Source organism: Staurois parvus, unplaced genomic scaffold (genome assembly GCF_062004578.1).
Source record: "Staurois parvus isolate SC_StPar_1 unplaced genomic scaffold, SC_StPar_1.0 ptg000488l, whole genome shotgun sequence".
Classification (NCBI taxonomy): domain Eukaryota; kingdom Metazoa; phylum Chordata; class Amphibia; order Anura; family Ranidae; genus Staurois; species Staurois parvus.
Window position 1 is genome coordinate 1,480,266 of NW_028318284.1, and position 22,094 is coordinate 1,502,359.

General features: G+C 41.9%; 1 pseudogene; it reads left to right on the forward strand.

Moving 5' to 3' along the window:
• The first annotated feature begins 3,709 nt into the window (after nt 1-3,709).
• The window catches only part of LOC149452209 (uncharacterized), a 122,372-nt pseudogene continuing 103,987 nt past the window's right edge, over nt 3,710-22,094 (forward strand).

The following is a 22,094-nucleotide window of genomic DNA, read 5'->3' on the forward strand; positions in this document are numbered from 1 at the left end:
CCTCTGCCAGACAAGGCTTTTATTATGGATTAATAATTATGGATTATGGCGTCTGGCATAGCGGCCAGAGATGATCCCATTTTGAGATTACACCCATTATATTTGTGTCAGTGGTGACACTTAAAAATGAGATTTTTATGGAATTTTGTTTTTATAAATAATTTTTATGGTTTTACGCAATGGAAGGTTTTCCTCTTTCCTTCCTGGTTCGTGTATGCATGTGAGTTCATATGAGACATGCAGCAGAGGAGTTACAGAGACAGAGTGATTCCTGGCAGTGGTGTTCTCTGAAGGGTGCCTGAGAGGAGAAGAGAGGAGGAGTGGGGCTTGGATGTGACGTCACCACGCACGGTGGATCGTGACTTGCAGCTGGAATAACGGCCAGAGAAGATCCCATCTTGAGATTATTTCCGGTATACTTGTGTCAATGGCGAAATTTAAAAATGTGAGATGTATGGAATGTTTTTTTCAAAAAGAATTTGTATGGTTTTACGCAATGGAAGATTTTCCTCTTTCCTTCCTGGTTCATGTATCCATGTGAGTTCATATGAGGTGTTCAGCAGAGGAGTTTCAGAGACAGAGTGATTCTTGGCAGTGAGAAATGTGAGATTTAAGGAATGTTTTTTTCATAAAGAATTTTTATGGTTTTACGCAATAGAAGATCTTCCTCTTTCCTTCCTGGTTCATGTGTCCATGTGGGTTCTTATGAGGCGTTCAGCAGAGGAGTTTCAGAGACAGAGTGTTTCCTGGCTTTTGTGTTCTCTGAAGGGTTCCTGAGAGGAGGAGAGAGGAGGAGCGGGGCTTGGATGTGACGTTGCCACACATTGTGGATCAAGACTTTGTGGCTGAAATAGTGGCCGAAGACTATCCCATCTTGAGATTACACCTGTTATACTTGTGTCAGTGGCGACACTTAAAAATGTGAGATTTATGGAAGGTTTTTTTCATAAAGAATTTTTATGGTTTTAAGCAATCTTTCCATCCTAGTTCATGTATCCATGTGAGTGCATATGAGGTGTTCAGCAGAGGAGTTTTGGAGACAGAGTGATTCCTGGTTGTGGTGTTCTGTGAAGGGTGCCCGAGAGGAGGAGAGATTTTTTTCCATACATCTTTATTCCCAGAGTCCATGCGTTATCAGCCGGTTTATAATATTACCAGCCAGGAGCTCTGGTGAGTTTATTTAATGCATCTTATGGTGGAAGACACATTGTTTATGGTGGTGCATGATAAAGAGAAGACACACTCTCTTGGAGATTGGAGATTTATGGTGGACGCTTTTGTTGGAGCACGCAATTTAATATTACAATGACTTTTATGATTTGCATGATTATTCATTGCACAGCAGCACTTTGTGTATATATGTATTTTTTGCACTTATGCAAATATTTTTTCACTGTTAATTGGGAGTGATTTACACAAGGAGATTTCAAGTTATATAATAATTTGATATTATATATTTTTGATACCATTCATGGTATGATTATTAATTAGCATGTTATATATATATATATATATATATATATATATATATATATATATATATAAAAGAGATGTTGATTGTCTGAATTGGGTGTATGATAGTGCTGTTCAATACATTTTTTCCACACATTTTATTAAAAGAAGACTGGTGACATACAACATCTTCTGCAGGTTACATGTAGTCAGCCCATCTGCAGTAATGTGGTACAGGTGCGAAGAAAACTTCAAAAGCTGGTTGCCAGTAAAATAATTCTTCCATGTATTATCTACGTAGTTATTTGATTGCTGGATTTCCTAGAGAAGCAAATCATGTTGATGCGTCAAATCTTCTGGGAAATGTGTAACATATTTTTTTCATTATTCTAGACAAAGAAATAGACTTAACTGTTCAGTGTATGTCCTACAAATAGTCTGCAGAGGTGATTTACTAAGGTGTGACACTAGACAGGATAATTGCATGGAGGGGACTTTATTAATTGAAAACTACATGATGTTTACTCCACGATAAACTAAAAAAAAGACTCTTGTGACCCTTACAAAAGGGTGTGATTAATTGGGCAATTTTGCCTGAAACAATTTTTCTAACTAAATTTCTGTGGAGCAGATATTCTCAGCATTGCGGTGAAAAGAAATCGCTCTCTATCCATCACAGGTGTCAAGAAGTTTAAGTCTAAGTTCACACCTATGCGTTTTCCATTGTGTTTTGCAGAAATGCACAGCAGTCCATTTAATTGTCCTATGGGACAGGGTTACATCTCCTCGTTTTCACATGGTGCAGTTTTTGGAAAGGGTCAGGGACTTTTTTAAATGCAAAACGTTGCAGTTTTAGTTCAATAGACTTCAATGACGATGCTGCATGTAGTGTGTTTTTTATGCATTTTGCGTTTTAATCTGCCCAGCAATAACTTGGTAAAAAATGCAAAACGCGCCAAAAACTCATGTGCAAAAAAACACAAAATGCACTGCAAAAAGCACTGTAGAAACATATCAAATGCAAACTGCATAAGTGAGAACCTAGCCTAAGAGGATCCTGGGAGACAGAGCGGGCAGGGGGGCAGAGGCTGGCACTGTAGTGGGCTGTGCTGTGTGGACAGGTGAGCCCTACTGCTTGCCCACAGCAGGGCTAAAGGTTAAAAAAAAACTACATGCCCAGTGCCCGGATGTTTCCACATGATCAAATCAATAAGGAGAATGAATTGAATATCTCATTGTATTTTGTGAACATAAATTTACTTCCTCAAGAATGAATGTTACTGACAAGGTGAAAACAACATTTCTAGAGTCTCTGCGCTTAGTGTTGAGGTTTTCTCTTCTTATAGTTGAAGGGATAGGAATGTTCAAGCTGGCAGTTAAGCTTGGATTGTTTTAGATCTGGCTAAGTCTGTCACGAACTTTGAAAATAAGGGGACTTGATGCTGCTCCTTTTACCTAGAACCTAGGTAATACCCATTCTAGGTATCCTTGACGGATGGCAGATTCCCCTCAAGCTCCATCTCCCCTTACATAGTCAACACAAAGCTGCAGCCCCTGCCCATCCCTCTTGCCTTCAGTGATGGCAGATTCTCCTCTAGCCGTTCCTCCCTTTCCATAGTCAGGATAAAGCTGCACCCCTCGCCTATCCCTCCTGCCTTGACTTACAGCAAATTCCACTCTAGCTGCTCTTCCCTTCCTCTTTGAGCAATGATGTACATGCCCAACCAACAGGTCCATGCATCACTCTAGAATCTATAGTAATCACTTGACCTGCACTTCAGAGGCTGGGGAATGCATTAAAGGCAATTTAAAAAAACAATGGAGTCATGATAGGCTTATATTTCTTTATGGTAAATGTTTTTATGAGTACTGAAGTTCACAGCTACTTTAAGGCCTTTGTCGGGTTTGTGGATATAAACAGTTTTAAGCCTCTTAACACAGTCCAAAGACTGAGAACCTAACCATCGTATTAACACATCTAGTTCTTCTATAGGTGGGATGCTGAGGTCTTGGACTACTGCCCTAAAAGTGGATCTGCAGCTTCTACAGTTCTCTGAGCAATTGTCAAACTTCATAATGCTGGTGTAAATTAGTTCTCTGCGGGTCATGTACTTAGCGAGGTCTGACATATCAGTTCTTTGAGGCCTTGTCATGACAGGTGTTTCTTCACCATTGCTAGAGATGGTGGTATCCAATACTTAGTGTTTAGATGCTGGTTCAACAGAGGTGAAGGTTTGACATCTGGAGGTCTCGTGCTATGGGTCTGGAGGACAGTGTGGCCAGCCACAGGAAGATTTTTGATGATTTGGAATGCTGGATTCAGGATAGTATGCAGTGGCACATGATTTGCTGTATAAGATGTCTGTGTCTGTTGTGCCAGGGTGACATATATGGCTGATTGCTGCAGCTTCTCCTGCTGCCAAATGTTCTGTGGATTTGAGTACAGGGTTTAAAGTGTCTAGTAAAAGAATGTTGCACGTGGCACACAACCACCACTATCAGGGCTGCTGTTAGAAACTACGGGGCCACATACAGCCAACCTGGCAGGGCCCCTTTCCAGATAAACACAGTTTACTATGCTTCAGTTATGAATGAACACAGCGAGTGACTGGTACTGATCACTCATTGTGTTCATCCAGGAAAGGAAGGGGATGATAAATGTGACATACTTGCCGGACACTTCCCCCCTGCTCTCCATCCTGAAGGATCCTATTGTATGCTTGCAGCTGCTGGTGGGAAGGAGAGGAGGGAAGCCGGCAACACTGCAGGGGTGGAGGGACACAGAGGGGCCTGGGCAGCAGGGAGAAACATATGATGCAGAGGGAGGGTGATGGGTGTGGGAAGGGGGAGCTATTACTGGAACCGATCCACTGTATGGCTCTCTCTGCAGCACCTGAAAGCCAGCGGTAGGGAGACAAGAAGAAGCCAGCTTTCAGGTGCTGTAGAGAGAACCATACAGGGGATCGGTTCCAGTAATTTCCCCCATCCTGCCGTGCCCATCACCCTCCCTCCCCACATCCGATTCACCCTCCCCTGCAGGTCTGGGCCCCCTACAGGAGGACTGGTGGTACCCCCTTATCCACTGCCCTGACCACTATGGAATTACAAACACCAAGGAGAGATAGCCCAATGATAAATGAATGGCATCTGTGAATCACGAGTGTATCAATTTTTGTAGGTAGCACTCTGCAAATAAACTAAAAAGTTACATTGTAACAAAGTAAATCAGACTGAAAACAAAAATGAATGACATCCCGGAGGTGTAGCATTAACTAGACATAGAGCACTGGTAAAGGCTGAATGAAGGTTGCCTGCTAAGATCAGGCTTGGCGAACCACAATCTGCAGAAGCACAAAAAAGGGAGAGCGGCGCCAAGCAGCCATATAGTGTAGTACGTCCTATTTATTAGATACAGTACCCATGAAAAAAACAATCATATATGTACTCACCAACACAGGAGAGTCCTGGGCATGTCAATTTTGGGAGAAGTACACGCTGTGGATGGATGGGCACAGCTGCTATGGAAGGGAAAGACACCACAGTTACAGGGAACAGCTGAAGTCACAAGTGAACAGAGAGACATTAAAGCTGCCGTTGAAAAGCAGAAACTTCACACAGGATCGCAGCCAAACACTCTTCCTACTCACAAGGAATGTTGGGATACACATTTCGGGAGACAGGGCTCCCCCTTCATCAGGTATTGTTCTCTCATTCACTAACTGTGCCTCATTTCATTTGGTTTCATCTGCACTTTTTTCTTTAATTCACTTTGAAAGTGAACATGCTCTACTTTTTTTTCTTAAATCAGGGCCAGGGTGTTCACATTTAGCATTGTAATGACTATCCACTTGCCCTCTATAGCTGGCCATACAGAGTTCAGGTTTTCCTTTATTTAGTCAGTGAGCTGAACCATAAAACCATCCACAAATTTGAGGAGGACAGAGGAATCCTTCCTGCAATGTTATTGTATTCTGACTCCCTCACCGTCAGAAGACACCGATCAGAACTGCAGCCTATTGCCTGCTGCACAGATCAAGTGGCTTCTTTCTGAGAGGGTGGTTGAACAGAAGTCGATCTACTACAACCAAAGTGGTCACACATGGATCAGAATTCAGATGATCCTTGCTGAACTGGCTCAATTTCAATCCATGTTTGGCCAGTTTAAGGCCTCATGCAGACTGGACGCTTTTTTAGCCTATGTGTCCATGCACACATAGGCTTTTAGGGTAGTTCAGAGACAGGAGAGTGTCAAGTCAGAAAATAAAACCCCACTGTCAGTGCGTCCAGGAGCAGCAGCATTTTGTCAGAAAAAAACGCTTGACACCTGTAAAAGCTTATAAACATGCCTAAGCACTAGGCTCATTTAAAATATTATTCTCGCCGATGAAATTAATAGCCAAGCGCTTGACGCGCCTAAATGCGTTACACACTTTTACAAGCATCAGACATTTTTTTCTGCCAAAACACTGCTGCCTGGAGGAAAGGCTTCCAGGAGAGTTAGCCTAGCATCCAGTGTGCATGATGCCTAAACATGATGAGTAGAAAAGCATCTCCATGCCATCTGGTGGCAACAGAGAGCTGCCCAACAGGTTAGCCAAGAGGGATCTACGTTGAGAATGTCATAGAGAACCATGAGTCAGTAGAGGTGATAGAGCAAGCAGTCCATAATGGCAGATATAAGTTATAAAGAGCCGTTTCGGCCAGTGGCCAGTGTGAATGTAAAAGGCTTCAACAATTTGTGCACAATGTTAAGAGACACAAAATCCTTAGGCCCCCTAATCACACCTGGGCAACACTGACATTTTTCGAGTGTTTTTTTTTGCATGTTTTTTGGCCCCTTTTTGAGCTGCACCATTCACTTTGAATGGGCTTCCCTCCACTCCAAAAACATGCCAAAGAAGCTCATATACCAAATATTGGGCATGTTTGGTGTTGCACATTTTGTCGTATGATAATTGAGGCAATATTGTAATGTGTTTGGGGTGCCATTAAGATATACTGGCAACACAAGTGTGTTTTGCCACAAATTCTGGCAAAAGCCTGGGCAGAATCACAAGAGTCTGCCTGTGATTCCAATATGCTTAGATGTGAACAGGGCCTTAAAGTGTTACTGAACCCTCATCATTAAAATAAGTCTGTATATGCAGTAAAGCATGCTTGTAATACTCACTGTGGAATCTAAGAGGTTAAACCTCAGAATTGTGTAAAAAGTCTGTTTAATTCTGTCTTCCCTTCTTCCACAGTCCCCAATCCATTTGCTGATAGTACAAAGCTCTAGGAGTCACTCTGCACATGCTCAATTTGGTGTGTATTGCTAGAGGGTTTTTTTGGAAGGGTGCATGTGAACAGCACAGGGCCGATCAGCACTGTCCCGACAGAGGGTCAAGGGTCATGCAGCCTCATAGGACAGTCAGAGGTGAATGACTGGATACTGATATAAATCACAAGACTGCTATATACTGCTGACGAGATAAGACATTTAGCAGTTTATATTTACTAAAATAATTGCATTTCCATGTTCTGTGTACTGTGGGAGACCAGATATCGTGAATGCAGGGTCCCAGGTTTAGTAATACTTTAAGGTCCTGGATGCCTCAAAAACAGCAGGACACAGGACCGTGGGCTTACAGCACAATATAGAAAACACTGCATATACAGTTTAAATTATGACTTCTTGTTTCAGCACTGTGGGTATTTTTTTGCCTGGTAGACAGGAAGAGTTTCACCCTATAATTACAATGAAGATTTTTTTGAAGAGATAAGCATAATTAGTCTAGCCTACTTGCAAATGTCTTTTCTGAAACATTGATGCAGCAATGTACGGAATAAAATAATTATTCTGGCACTTGTCATCTTTCTGCATTCTGTAACTTTCAAAATAATTGATTCTCAAACAATACATCCCATACAATGTTCTGGAAATCACATAAAAATCATTTACACACGCCTGGCAAAAAAAAATTAAAATATGGAGCCTGAAGTCAGTAAACTTAGGGGCACAGGGACGCTTACAACCCTCATGAAAAAAAAAAGGATAGATAAACAGGACAAAGATGCAGTGAGGATTAAAGTGACACTAAACAATATCCGTAGTCTCCAAAAATAATCCATACACATCCACTACTTAATGGCCCTGTAATTTATTTTTCATGAGAATATTTTTATTAAGTTTTTCTGCCTCTTTGTAGTGTTCGCTGTGAGCTCCTGAACCTCTCCTTGACTAAGACACCACAGATGTCATTGTGCTATGTTATACTGCCCCAAACCCTTGACCCCGACTTACTGTAAAGACCACCATTACACCATCTATGGAGAAAATCGGCCATTTAACAAATAACCATATCTAACAAACATTCCTTAAAACAGAAACAATGTTAATGATAACAGTAACCATCGACATAAGGTTGCTGATCTTTGGAGGCACAAAGTATTAAACATCCACTTTGTATCTGCTTAACTGTTGACAAGGTCTCCAGCCGCACCACACTGGCTTGGGGACAAACCCAACTTTGAAGATACCTCTTAGTTCAACTTATCAGTTAAACCACCATTAACTGGCATTCCACTGGGGACTCCATACCTTAGATGGGTTCCTAATATGCAAAGTACAAATGCCTCCAAAGACCTCAACCACCTTCCTGAAATAACCAACCAATAGAATAGGATGCAATACAAGGGGCAAGAGGGTGGGAACTTTTCTTCTTCCACAGACTATGGGATGTGTAGTGTGCATGGAGCAGTGTACATAACCACAAACAATGTGTACTGCTGATTCCAAACAAAGAGAAAGTAGTAGAGAATAGCCTGCAGCAAAAAAAAAAAAAATATCAAAGGGCTAGTTCCAGACATCCAGAAAAGGTAGGGTTGCCACCTCATCCCTTTAAAACCAAACATATATTAATTACACAGGCTCTGGGGCAAAATTTCATGCAGATAAGGCACCAAGTGAGATTATTTACCACCTTAATCTGCCACAGAACCTGTGTAATTAATATATGCTCGGTTTTAAAGGGATGAGGTGGCAACCGTACCTTTTCTGGATGTCTAGAACTAGCCCTTTGATATTTATTTTTTTTTGCTGCAGGCTATTCTCTACTACTTTCTCTTTGTTTGGAATCAGCAGTACACATTGTTTGTGGTTATGTACACTGCTCCATGCACACTACACATCCCATAGTCTGTACAGTAACCCAAAGCCCATCTTAGTGAGCAAGAGGGTGGCTATGTTCCTACACACAGTGGGACCATGGAGAACAAATGTTGCCAATCTCTAAAAGAAAGCCCAATCGCAGCAGAAAAAAAAGGAATTTGGAGGAGGCTGAGAGCAATAGAAGGTACATTTTCCTTGAATGTAGTGTCATTTTAACACTGGAATAGAAATCAATTTGTCTACAAGCAGATGTACAAGACTTTCCAGCCAAGCAGAGGGTAAAGCTGGCCATAGACGTATAGATTTTCTTTTGCAGAATATTCATTTGTTGATTGGCTTCTGGTCTAGGGTTTTTGGTTTGCTGCAAATGCTATTTCATATTACGGTCTGTAAGGATGCAAGAGTGGCCCTCCTGCATTGCCCAATTTTGGATCTGTCTAGGTCTCAGCAGAAATTGACATCCTACCTATTCATTTCGGCAAAACGTGCTATAGCTCAAGCTTGGAGAATCCCTTTGGTTGTCTTCCATGGGGTGAAGACCTGGATGAATGCTATGCTGATCAATGAACAGATGTCTAGCATTCTTTACGATTCTCATCTGAGATTCCTTAAGGTTTGGGAACCTTGGATACATTATTCCCTGCCGTCCTTTCCTCCTACTAGCTATGGCCTCTTATAGTCATTGCCTGTGCTAGCCCTGGATCCGTGACTCTTCTAGTTTTCCTTTCTTCTATGTTTTCTCCCTCAATCTTTCTTCCTTTCTTATTTCTATGTTCTTATATTTTCTTTTTTTTTATCGGTTTGGTATTTCTTCTTTCCACATGTTCTGAGCTTATACTTCTCGGTAAGGGTTTTTCCTCTGTTTTTTTTTTTGGTAATATGATGGATTGCTGCTGCTACTATTTGGTTCGGCTTTTTGCCGTCCCTCTGTTCTGTCATTGGCCGTTCCGTTATTTGGTTAATACACCCTGCTTATTTGTATCTGCTTATGTATGCTTTTGTTCCGCTCTGCGCCTGCATGAGCGTATCATGAGCTTGTTGTATTATAAAAACAAAAACTTCTTTAATAAAAAAATATTGAAATTGAAGAATATTCATTTGATTTTCTAATCGTTAGTGGGGGTCAAATCGATGTTTGTTTTTGACAGCACTGACAGGAAAATGTGAAGAGGCAGGAAGGAAAACTTTTCTCCACCAAACAAATTTTCGGCCAGTGCATGTGGTTATTGTTCAGAAATTATATTCCTTTTAAAATAGAATGTTAAAAGCAAAAGACAATTTTCAAATGATATTCATCGAATGTGCAAATAATTTTCATATGACTTTTCTGATTAATATTCTCATCCGAAAAGCTATACATGTATGGCCAACTTAACTCTAAAGCAGACATTAATCTATTTACAGTATGCAAAACAAACTCCCTTTGCACAGAGATTTAGTGGGCCTTCAGTGTAGAAATGGGTATCACACATGTGTAAAATATTATTTTACAGCTACGTACAATTAAGTGGAAAAGGAAAAAATAGATTTGCATTTTCAAATGCTGTCTGCCAACAAAAGAAATTCTGTATACAAAAAAGCAAGCATAGCCATAACAGACAATTGGACTAATCATGCCCAGAACCACAGGAGGCCATGTTTTGTAAGGTCTGTCTGATGATTTATCCAGACAATTAGCACTGGCAAATAATCTGAAATAAAATGAATGTGTATATAGTCTGGGTACCTCTGTAGGAATGCTATCAACTAGTCAAAAAATCAACTAGTTAGCACAGCACAGTTCTCAGGAATGGATATCATAATGAAAACCCGTCAGAAAAGAAACTGCCATTGTTCACCTCTCTGAAAATGCCAGTTGCCTGGCTGTAATGCAGAACACAATGTCAAAACATTTATTCATAAGGACTTCTGACTTTTCTCTGACCTTCTTTATCTGTTCAATTGGCCACTGATGAAGAAAATATTGTAGCCGGTGGATCAGCAGTGAGAACAGTGCCTGCTTTTATCTAGTAATGCCAGGTCTACAATAACCCCTTGCTGCCCAGCTCCAGCGTCCCATTTAATGGGTCTTTATGCCCAGGGGTCAGAATGGACTGCCTGATCACATGACCACTGTTACTGGTTGTCACAGTGGTCACATGATAGGGAGTTCCTCCTGCTGGTTACTGATCAATACTACAGACCAGGAACTGTCCATGACAGCTTGCTCACTGCCCTGCAGTTGCCACCTCATCCCTTTACACCCCGGGCACATCAAGCCCGACTTTGTAATTGTGCGACTTAAAGTGAAGCCAGGAGACATGGCGATTTGAGGTGCGATTTGCAAGACATCTGACACAGATGTCTATGCAAGAAATTCTGAAGGACCCTCTGCACACTGGTATATACCCTTTCAAGCAGACTATGCATTAAATAGATAATATGAGAAATAGAGAAAAAAAAGCACCACAAACTAAATAGAACAAAAGCTGCACTCCTAACCAAAAAAAGGTAAAAATGTGAATAAATCAAAGAGTGCACTAAATATAAGTAAATACAAAAATTATTAGTTTAAGATAATGATGTCCGTGATAGAAAAAATTTTATATAAAAGTCTGTCCACCATAACAAAGTAATTAAACAGTTCTGAAATCTTGTATAAATCAAACACCGTGCAAAAAAAATCCACCACCGAATGAAATGGGTACACTCACCACAGCTCCATGCTGACCAGATTATAAATCAGCAAAGATAGCGTTTGCTCTGGGAGCGATGATCAGCAGAAGTAATCTAAACTGGGAGCAATATACTGCAAGCAGCCAGTCAGCACAATATGGAATAGCCTTAACAGCAGGTAGTCATCACGTCTCCATACCATAGATCATGTTCAGGGAATCAAAAAAGGAAATCATGGTGCAGTACGTTTAAAACCAAAATGTTTTATTAAAACGTCAGAAATGCACTCACAAACAGGGTGTCTAGCCGACACCAGCAATGACAGCCTCAAGAAAACAGGGACGAGCCTCGCTCACTGCGATATCACAGATGACAGTCTACGAGGAGCGTCCACACGTCACATCCAAAAGAAGCCCCGCCCTACTAGTTTCGTCATCCGACGTCCTTGTGTCAGCATGGAGCTCTGGTGAGTGTACCCATTTAATTCGGTGGTGGATTTTTTTTGCACGGTGTTTGATTTATACAAGATTTCAGAACTGTTTAATTACTTTGTTATGGTGGATGGACTTTTATATAAAACTTTTTCTATCACGGACATCATTATTTTAAACTAATAATTTTTGTATTTACTTATATTTAGCGCACTCTTTGATTTATATGCATTAAATAGGGAGATTTAGTTCACAAAAATTGCAATACATGATTAAGCTGGCCAACTGCGTCAAAGTAATCCCTCTATGGCCAGTCCTACTCTGCTCTGCCTACGCAAATGCTACTGTGGACATAATGCCAACATAGGGGAAAAGACACAATGGGGGAGAGCTACCAGGTATAGGTCTGGCTACTGACCCACAATACAACAAACAAGAGATACCTGTGCTCAAATCCCAATAGCTAGTGCATGCATTTATCCATCAGGTGCAATACATGCTTAAGCTGGCTATTAAGGGTATATACCAGTGTGCAGAGGGTTGTTTGTTGTATTGTTGGGTCAGTAGCCAGACCTGAACCTTGTCCTTATCCCTATTTATTGCATAGTCTGCTTGAAAGGGTATATACCAGTGTGCAGAAGGTCCTTCAGAATTTCTAGTGTTAATATGTGGTTACACCCCTTTGGCACCTGATGGATAAATGCATGCACTAGCTACTGGGATTTGAGCACAGGTATCTCTTGTTTGTTAGATGTCTATGCACCAAAAGTAGTGCATGTACTACTTTATAAATCGGTGCGGCTCCGACCAAGTCGGAACCGCACTGATATGACCGTTGTAATTGTGGACAAGATGGTGCAACTAGGCATGCGATTTGCAAGTCGAATGGCATGCAAATCGCATGCCAAGACACACCCAGTTTGACCAGGGTCTTAAATTCAAACACATAATAATTATACAGGTTCTGTGGCTGATTAAGGTGGTAATTTAACTCACTTAGTGCCTTATCTGCAATAAATTTGCCTGAGAACCTGTGTACATATATGCAGTGAATGGGTGTTACATATGCATTACAGGGACACCAAGAGGTTAAGCTGGTGGATAAAGTGTCTGGTGGCCAGGCAATGGTGTGGATTTACTAATGGCAAATAGACCATGCACACTGCAAGTGCAGTTGCACCAGAGCTTAGTAAATTAGGTAAAGTTTCATTTTGCAAAGTATACCCAATCACACGCAAAGAAAAAAAACAAACAAAAAAACCCAGCCTTTTAGCATGCACATGATTGGATGATGGAAATCAGTTGAGCTTCCCCTTGTTTACTGAGCTCTAGAGCAACTGCACTTATGAACAAAGCATATCCCTCTATAGTGTGTACTTGTCTCAGTCCAGAATACTAAGTGTCCTTTCTGTCAGCTGCTTATTCTTCTATCTGCATGAGTCGCTTCTGACAACTTTTCCTGACTCCAGGAAAAAAAAGGTAAGGGGAGAGCTCCAGCACACAGCCTGTGATTTACAACCTCAGCTCTGTTCCTGTAAATCAGCTCTCAGAGCTCTCCTGACTGAGCTGTGCAGTGTGCAAGGCTTTTTTTAGCGGGGAACATGGGGAATGCAGTTCTGGCACCTCCAGCACTGAATGTATGTAATAGCAAGGGGTTAGGGGTGTGCTAAAGGACCTATTGATGCTGGATTTTATTGTTGATGAAGGGGATATTTTTTGCAGGAAAAGCTATTGTTGCTGCTGGGGGATATGTTTTTTCCAGTAAGGTCTATTTTGCTGATGGGGGATATGTTGTTGCTGGTTGTCAATTGTTACTGGAAGAGATCTGCCATTGAGAGGATCTATTGTTCCTGGCTGCTGCAACCATCATCTATTCATAATCTAGAGAGATCTGTTGTTGCTGTCGGGGGTTTATTGCTGGGGGTGAGGGTGAACAGCTGCAGGCATCATCCTGGTATCGTTTTTTTCAGCCGGCAATTGGCTTTCATGTAAAAGCAATCCTAGTGGCTAATTAGCTGCAGGATGGCTTTTACAAGCAGCGTGAGATGTGCCCCCACTCCTCAGTACCCCAAAATCCAATAAGCACCATCAGGCTTTCAAAGGGCTTTATTTCCTCATTACACTTCCTGACTACCTACCACAGTTTCGGAGGCCCTGAAATGCCACGATAGCCCCAAACCCCCCCCCCCCACAAATGACCCCTTTTTGGAAAGTAGATACCCCAAGGAATTTGATAACAAGTAAGGTGAGTATTTTGCAGATCTCGTTTGTTGCCAAAAGTTTTTGGAAAATGAAGAAAGAAAACAAAAACATATTTTTTCTTTTCTTTTTTTATATTTCAAAACCTTGTGAGAAAAAATAAGATTTTCAAAATACTCACCATGCCTCTTTTTAAATTCCTTGGGGTGTCTACTTTCCAAAAAGGGATCATTTGGGGACGTTTTGTGCTATCCTGGCATTTCAGGGCCTCCAAAACTGTGATAGGTGGTGAGGAAGTGAAATGAGGAAGTTACGCACCTTTAGGCTTTCAAAGTGGTCATTGGTTCTTTCTCTCCACATTGGCCAAGACAGAGCAGCGGGAGCCATTGGCTCCCACTGCTATCAATCATAGCCAGTGAGGAGGGAGTAGGGGACGGGGCTGAGTCCGAGTCTATGGACGCAGACAGCGGGGATCGGGAGGAAGCAGCTTCCTATGGGAGCACTCATTGAAGAGGAGGAGCCAGGAGCACCAGCAGGGGACCTGAAAAGAGGAGGATTGGAACTGCTCTGTTCAAAACCATTGCACAGAGCAGGTTAGTATAATATGTTTGGTTTTTACGGGGAAAAAAAACGTTTACCTTTAAAATCACTTTAACTTGGAAAAGAGAGCAGGGAAGTATTACAGCAAAAGCTATTTTTTGTTTTAAGAATTGTTGGACTATATATATATATTTTAAAGAATGCAGTTCCACTTTAATTCCCCATTTAGCCAATGCCATTTGTTAAAGGCAAGTTATTCAACTGCGCTCCTTGTTCACATAACATGAAATTCCTTTCTGACCCCAGGAAATGTCACAGAGGTCCGGTGCTGAGAAGGCAGACAGAAATGATTGAGGAGAAACATACTTTGCCCAAACATGGGAAGCATTGGACTTTTGTGGCCATGCAGGATGTGCATATCTGTATGGTTTGGAATTGAGATTCCCCCAGCTATGAAAACAGAGACCTTGGATCAGAAAGGTGGAGATCTGTATTCTGTGCCAAGCTACTGAAAGTTGTCTGTATCAGTCTTCCCACACACCCAAGTCTCCAAAACACAAGAATCTGGTGATTTAACAGCTCCCAGATGGAAGCAGATATGGGATATAGCGATTAGACAAAATGTAGATTGCCTTATAAGGTGTGAGCTTTAAAGATGGGCATATTTACTTCTATAACGTTCCTTAGGATTCTGATAATCGTGCCTGCTAATGTTTGGAATGGACTGTGTTTTTTCTGTCTATGTATCCTGGTATGATATAACTTAGATATACTAACTCTAGGAAGACATGGTGATGCAGATGAAGGAGATTACCTAATACCTAATGCATAAAACCAGCAGTTTGGGTATTTTTTGCAGGGAAACTCTAGCCTATTTACAGTTTTTAAATATAGAAGTGAGTTTAGTCAGATTAATATAAATAATCATATTATATGGGCAGCACAGTGGCTAAATGGTTAGCACTTCCGCCTGGCAGCACTAGGGTCGTTGGTTCGAATCCCAACCACGGCACCACCTGCATGGAGTTTGCATGTTCTTCCTGTGCTTTCCTCCGGGTACTCCGGTTTCTTCCCACACTCCAAAGACATGCTGGTAGGTGAATTGGATCCTGTATAAATTGTCCCTAGTATTTGTATGTATGAATGTGATTTAGAGACCTTAGATGGAACGCCCCTTGAGGGTTAGGGACTGATGTGAATGTACAATATATATATGTAAAGTGCTGCGTAAATTGACAGCACTATACAAGTACCTGAAATAATAATAATATTAGTGAGTCTTTATGTTTTTAAAAGCTTTTTTCTGTTTATCATTCTTAAATAGGTATTTTAGTGGTTGCTCGTTAAATATGCAGTCTCTGCTTCCAATTTGAAGACCACACAATGATTGTACTTTACTGCTAACTCCCTTTAAAGGAAAGTAACATGTGTAATGCCCTCCAGGTTAGTTAGGTAGTTTTTTGTTAGATAGAGGCTGAGTAGCAGCTTGGGGATGAGATAGCTGGGGAGTGAGATAGTGAGGTTACCCCAGGACAGGCTGGGAGGCTCTAACAGGTCAGGGCTTCTGGAGACCTCCCACCTTTTCAGAAACCTGAGAGTTTTCTGAAAGAGGGGTGAGGACGTGATGAGGACCAAGTCTGCATGTTTGAAGGACCTAGGCCATTCACCTGGCAGGAGGCTGGGTATGGTGAACAGGGCAACCCTCAAATGTGGCAGAGCCTGGGGGTAGGTTGGCAGTGTTGAGTGGAAGATAGATTGAGGGGTTTGGAGCCTGGGAGGGGAGCCTACCTAAAGGCAGGTCGCTGGAAAAGAGGATCTCTACTGCCTCAATGTCTCCCAGGGAGGACAGCCTGTGTAGCAGGGAAGAAGCAAGTTCAGCGTAAAGCCTGAAGGCAGCCACCAACCCACCAAGTTAACAGGAGAGGACAGTGTGGGTACTCTTACACCCCCTGGGCTAGATAAGGGGAGAGGGCATTCAGGTGCAAGACCCAACTAGTTCCTAATCTGGGACTGTTCTAAACTAACAGCCCCTTGCCCAGGGATACCCTCAGGCACCTGGCAAAGAGAAGGAATCATCTGAGGTCTGAGGAGGTACACCTAAGAGACATTGGTGCTCTTCATGAAAAGACTGTTGCTAACAAAAGCTCTATACATAGTAGCTAAGGAGTTGTCCTCAAATTCTACAGTTCCTTGGGCATTCCATATACCCCTGGACTCCATTCAAGTTTAACTTAATAAAATTACATAACCCAGCTCAAGGACTGTTTATTGACTCCAGTGTGCAAAGTGTGGGAAATGCATGTTACCTGGCCATGCAGAGCATAGGGAGATCCAATTCAAATCCAGCAGCCCTTACGAGGGTAGTGCTACATATGTTTATATATTTTATGTACAGCTAGTAGATTGAGCTTCATTTCACGTATTGCTCAGACAGACCTTAGCAGCTACCATGAAAAAGCTTGTAGTTTACAGAGCCAAATAGCTTAAGTGAATCTGTCACTTTGACCTTTCAGGGCAAAATTATCTCTTGATGGACCACCACTCCGACTAACTGACTCCTTTGCCATGTCCCTCTGTGCAAATCCTGGATCCAATCCCTGTGCACATGGTTATACTATGTTGGAGTTTTCACAGTCTTAATTATATTGTTTGGCCTCAGTGATTGGCTGATCAAGCCCAAACACAGCATCCTGGGAGTAGGGGGAGAAGAAACCTGCTCCAACATAACAGAAAATATTGCATATTTCCAAGGGTCACACAGACAAACAGAGTGGTGGGGGAGTACAGCAAAAGTGAGTATTTGCAGCAAAGGGGGTGGGGGAAACTAGGTGGATGGCTTGTTATGAGAACCTTTCATGTGGCAAAGTGACATACTCTTCAAGCCCAAATTAACAGGCACAAGTGAATAAGCTAGGCAAGCGACTCATCATCCCCCTCACTCCCTTCCTGTTTAGATAGACAATACAAAATTTTGTTAGATAGTCTGAAAGGAAACAGTACGTGCAGTGTTCTCTCTTTTAAGAAAATCCATAACGCTCTGTGAATTCTGTGTCAAGGAATTTATATACATGGGAAAACACATATAAACATAGGGTTAAAAGCATGCAGGCTTTAAAAATTAAAATAAAATTCACCCAAAACTTATTTATTTTGCTTATAATGCAGACCAGATGGGATCCACATCTGGCGTGACTGAATGGAGAAGATTCCAGCAAACTGAGCTTTTTTCAACAGTCATTAAAAGTGAACTTCAGAGTTGCTTAAAGTGAGACAATCTATGTAATCTGAAAGAAGCAATGGTTATGTAGACCTGTAGAATTCCTTAACACAAGCCTAAGTCATTTGTCCATGCATTAAAAAACAACCACTTTCTTATTCTTATGTACATTCTGACCATCTGATATATATATGTATTCAAATGAAACTCTCCTCCCTCATCTCAGTTCCTCCTTCTTCCTAGTGGCACAACATGTAGCAAGGCCACGTGTTGACCAAGACTGCATTCTTACATGATTACCTTGGTACGCATAAGTCGCTGTTCACTGAGGTTAAGGACATCAACAGCACTGAGAGATGGAAACAGTATTGCATGCTGCAAAAAAATATATGGCAATTGTTTATGGTGCTCAGTGCTTTTCAAAATAAATGTCATCCAGTTATTTTATATATTCACTTTACTAGCTTAGAGAACCCCAAAAAAATTAGTTTATACAGAAATTATGTAATGGCAACAGACATACCAAGTAACAAAACCTCCTGATCTTTCTGGCTGGAGGCATCGACTCATGTTGTTGTAGCACCTTCCTAGCGTAGTTTGCTAGGTAAATTTAACTTTGGCTCCTTCTGTAATCAAAGATGCAGTAATTGTTTGCTCTGGTCTAAATAGAATTTCACAGGCTGGGTGTTTGATTACTTCCTCCTGCCTCTGCAAGAAACTTCCAGAGCCTATGGCAGGATATTAAAATGATGCAGCCTGAATATTTACTGGGCTCAAGCCTATCCCTGGAGGGAAAGTGTGACTGAAATGGGAATGGGGTCTGAGACACTGGAGGGCAGGGTTCCTTCCCCCCAGGAGGGCCTCAGAGGTGCAAGGTCAGCTGCTGTTAGGCAGCCTATGGACTTAACAGCTGCTCTAGGAGGCCTGGGAAGGGCCAGGAATAGAGACTCAAATTAACTTGGCTCAGACCTACAGAACCATACCACAAGGGATCTGATCCTGAGATATGTCACCTCACTCACTGGTTTGGGTCTGGAGGAAGCTGGAAGGAGGCAATTGTCCAGGAGACATGTGAGTAGTGACCTTAAGTTGATCCCTGAGATTGTGCGCTGCATGCTGCACTGGGTACCACTAATTGGCGCAGGGTAACCAGAGGCTCAAAAACTTGCCTCATGGCCTTCAGTTGGGGTTTGGACTGTTTAATACTACTACTAGAAAGACTGTCCTCTGTTTACCAATTGTTGTGGAGCATTTCCCATATCCCATGCTCTAATCCCCATCCTATTCTCAAGTTTACCAGCAATAAACCTCAAAAAGACAACCTAGACTGTTTTTGGAGCCGGAGTGCATAGATTGTTGCTTGGGTGGCAGGTAGCCTCTGTGCTGTTTGGGAATGAACTAGTAACAATCAGCAACCCCTGTTGGGGTAGCACTATACTGTTATCAATAAATACAATATTTTAAATATATCCTGGGGTTATTATTTAAATACCCAGTGGCAATTTCTGCTGCTTTGGTGTATAACTGTGTTTACAAACCTGTCTAGTAGTGAAGTCATCATGTAGTATGTTAACAGCATTGGTGACAACACTATATTTTCCATGGAATACACATGCACACAGCTAGAAAAGGATATGATACATAAAATAATAAAATAAAAAACTATGCTGATTGAGCATGCTTCATTGAATGATTTTAAGTTGCGCTCAAACCTATTTTATAGTTATCAGACAGAGCAAGAGCTGAAAAAAATCTCCCTACTTCCTGAGGGGTTTCAGACAGAACTTGTGTTGAGGGGCAGAAATTAAAAACACATTTTCTTGTAGAGTGAGGAAAATTGTATTGGTGTCTGTGCCCCCATGATGAATAGTTCCTGTCACTTTCTGTCCAGGTTACAGGTATCAGAGCCAACACAGGAAAGAGTGGTAACAGCAATGTTGTGCAACAAGGTAAATCAATCAGCATCAGCTCAGAATTTATTAGGCTGTCTACTAACAACAGCTATATAACTGAATTCTTATTTGCATTCCTATGAACTTACTGGAAATTGACTGGTAATGATCTTTGGATGCAGCTACCAACTCTCCGGTGTAATAGAAAAATCTCCGGTCTGCAGTATTTGTAAACATTAGTAAAGCATAGTAATAGGTCCAGTTTGTGAATTCAGCCACCACATCTCTGTATATGAAAAACCAGTGAAAAATAAACAAAAATGAAATTGGGATTTTCATGGTGCTGACACCTTCTCTCAGAACAAAAGACAAAATATCTCTTTAAGATAAAATCAACAACTTTTATTACAATTTTTAGTTCAAATAAATGGGGTAAAACATTCCCCTAAAAAAGTTATAAGATCAAGGAAGACTAGAGAAGTCCAACCCAGCCTACATCTTTACTGCCCAAGCTTTCCTTGTATAATAAGAAATGCAACGTTTTAAAGGCATGTTAATTATTATAAAACTGACCTTACCAAATGAAGCACCCATTTCAAGATGTTCCAAAATTATATCCCATAACACCCCAAAAATAACGAGTACCTGCCCACCACCAGGATAGCCATATCCCATAGGATACCAAATGTGCCTCTGTTTTAACGCACAGAAATTCCAAAATACTCTTCAAGCCAGCCATTTACTGTAGCAGACATGAAATCCAAGAAATGCAGACATGGCCAGAATGTGTTGGAGAGTCTTTTATGTAACCTTGGAAGATAGGGAATTAGGAGGATTTTATCCTTTGTAGTGTGCTGATTATTGCAGTTTATGACACCAAATTCATTCTCGGGTTGAACACCATACAGTTGGCCAGAAACATTATATTGTCCTTTAGAAAAATAACTATGTAATGCAAGGGCCTAAATAAATCTGAAGAGGTTGTACAATCAGATTGTATACCCCTATTGTATACCCCTTTAAGCCTCTCCTACTGTTAGCACAATTTGGAAGCCCCACCAATCGATGTTTCACGCAAACTGCTATTGTCCTTGCCCTTTGCTCCATCCTCTATCCGACCCCCTTTCTTAGGCCCACTGAATTTCAAAAGTTGCTAGGTAAGCTTATTCGCACTGTCATTACATAGCTATAGCTCAGCCCTTAAAATTTCAACTCACTCGCTCGCATTGGGCAAGTGGAAATAACGTGGTGGTGAGCAGCGCTGGGACAAGGGGTGGGTGGGAGAGGTGGTGGTGGGAGCAGTTACAAGCACAAATCTTCCTGTATGGCTTTCAATGAAGCAGCTGAAAGCCGTAGGAGGAAGAAAAGGAGAATCAGCTTCCAGCTGCTTCATTGAAAATCATACAGGGAGATCAGTCCTTGTAACTGCCCCCACTGCTGCACCAATTCTCCCCGATCCTTCAGGTTTTTTCCAGGGCATCCCCGTGTGCTCATCAGTGCCCAGCCCCCCCCCCATCCTCTGCACCAATTAGAGAGAGGCTGGATCTGCTCTACCTCCCTCTGTGCCCGCCAACACTCTAGTCCGTGGTGTGCAGAAGAGGATGTGGGGATGGGAAACTGTATACAGAGCAGTAGGCAGCTCTGTGATGCTTCTGACTGAGCATGTGAGCCAGGAACCATCCATGTGAGTCTGACCTTCTTTCCTTCCCTCCCTTCCTTCACTCCTTCTCTTCTTTTCCTCCCTCCCTTCCTTTCTTCCTTCCTCCTTTGCTTTTCCTTCCTTTCCTTTATTCCTTCCTTCCTTCCTTCCATTCCTTCCCTTTTTCCTTCCTTGCTTCCTCCTTCCCTCACTTCCTTCCTTCACGCCTTTCCCTTCCTTCCTAACTTTTCTTCCTTACCTTCTTTTCCTCCCTCCCTCCCTTCCTTCCCTCCTTCCTTTCCTTCCTTCCTTCGCTTCTTTTCCTCGATTCCTTCCTCCCCGTCCTTTTTGCCCTCCTTCCCTTCCGTCCTTCCCTTCTTTTCCTCTCTTCCTTCCTTTGCTTCCTTCCTCCCTTCCTTCCTTTTCCTCCCTCTCCTCCTGCCCTCCTTCCTCTCCTCCTTCCCCCCTTCCTTCCTCTCTCCCTCCCTTCCTTCCCTTCCCTTCTTTTCTTGCCTTCCTTCCTGCACTCATTTCCCTTTCTTCCTTCCTCCCCTTCCCTTTCCCTTCCTTTATTCTGTATGAAACATTTAACACTGCCATTTCATGAGATAATTTATGAGGGCATGTTTAGGGGTGGAATTGGGGGCTGGGCAGGGTAGGGGTTGGGTGGGGCAACTGGTGGCAAGTAACTCTTAAGTCCTGGCTAGTAGCTCAGAACTCAAAATTTTGAGCCCTGGTCTAGCTGTTTAATAAAAACACCAAGTTACAAATAACCAAAAGCGGAATTAAAACTAAGATGTAACCATTTCACAATAATAGTAGCAGTTTAACCCAGTCAAACTCCGTAAAGACTGGAGCAGAATAAAACAGTTAATGGAGAAGAGCCAAGCTGATGATAAAACAGATTTGGAAAGTGGTC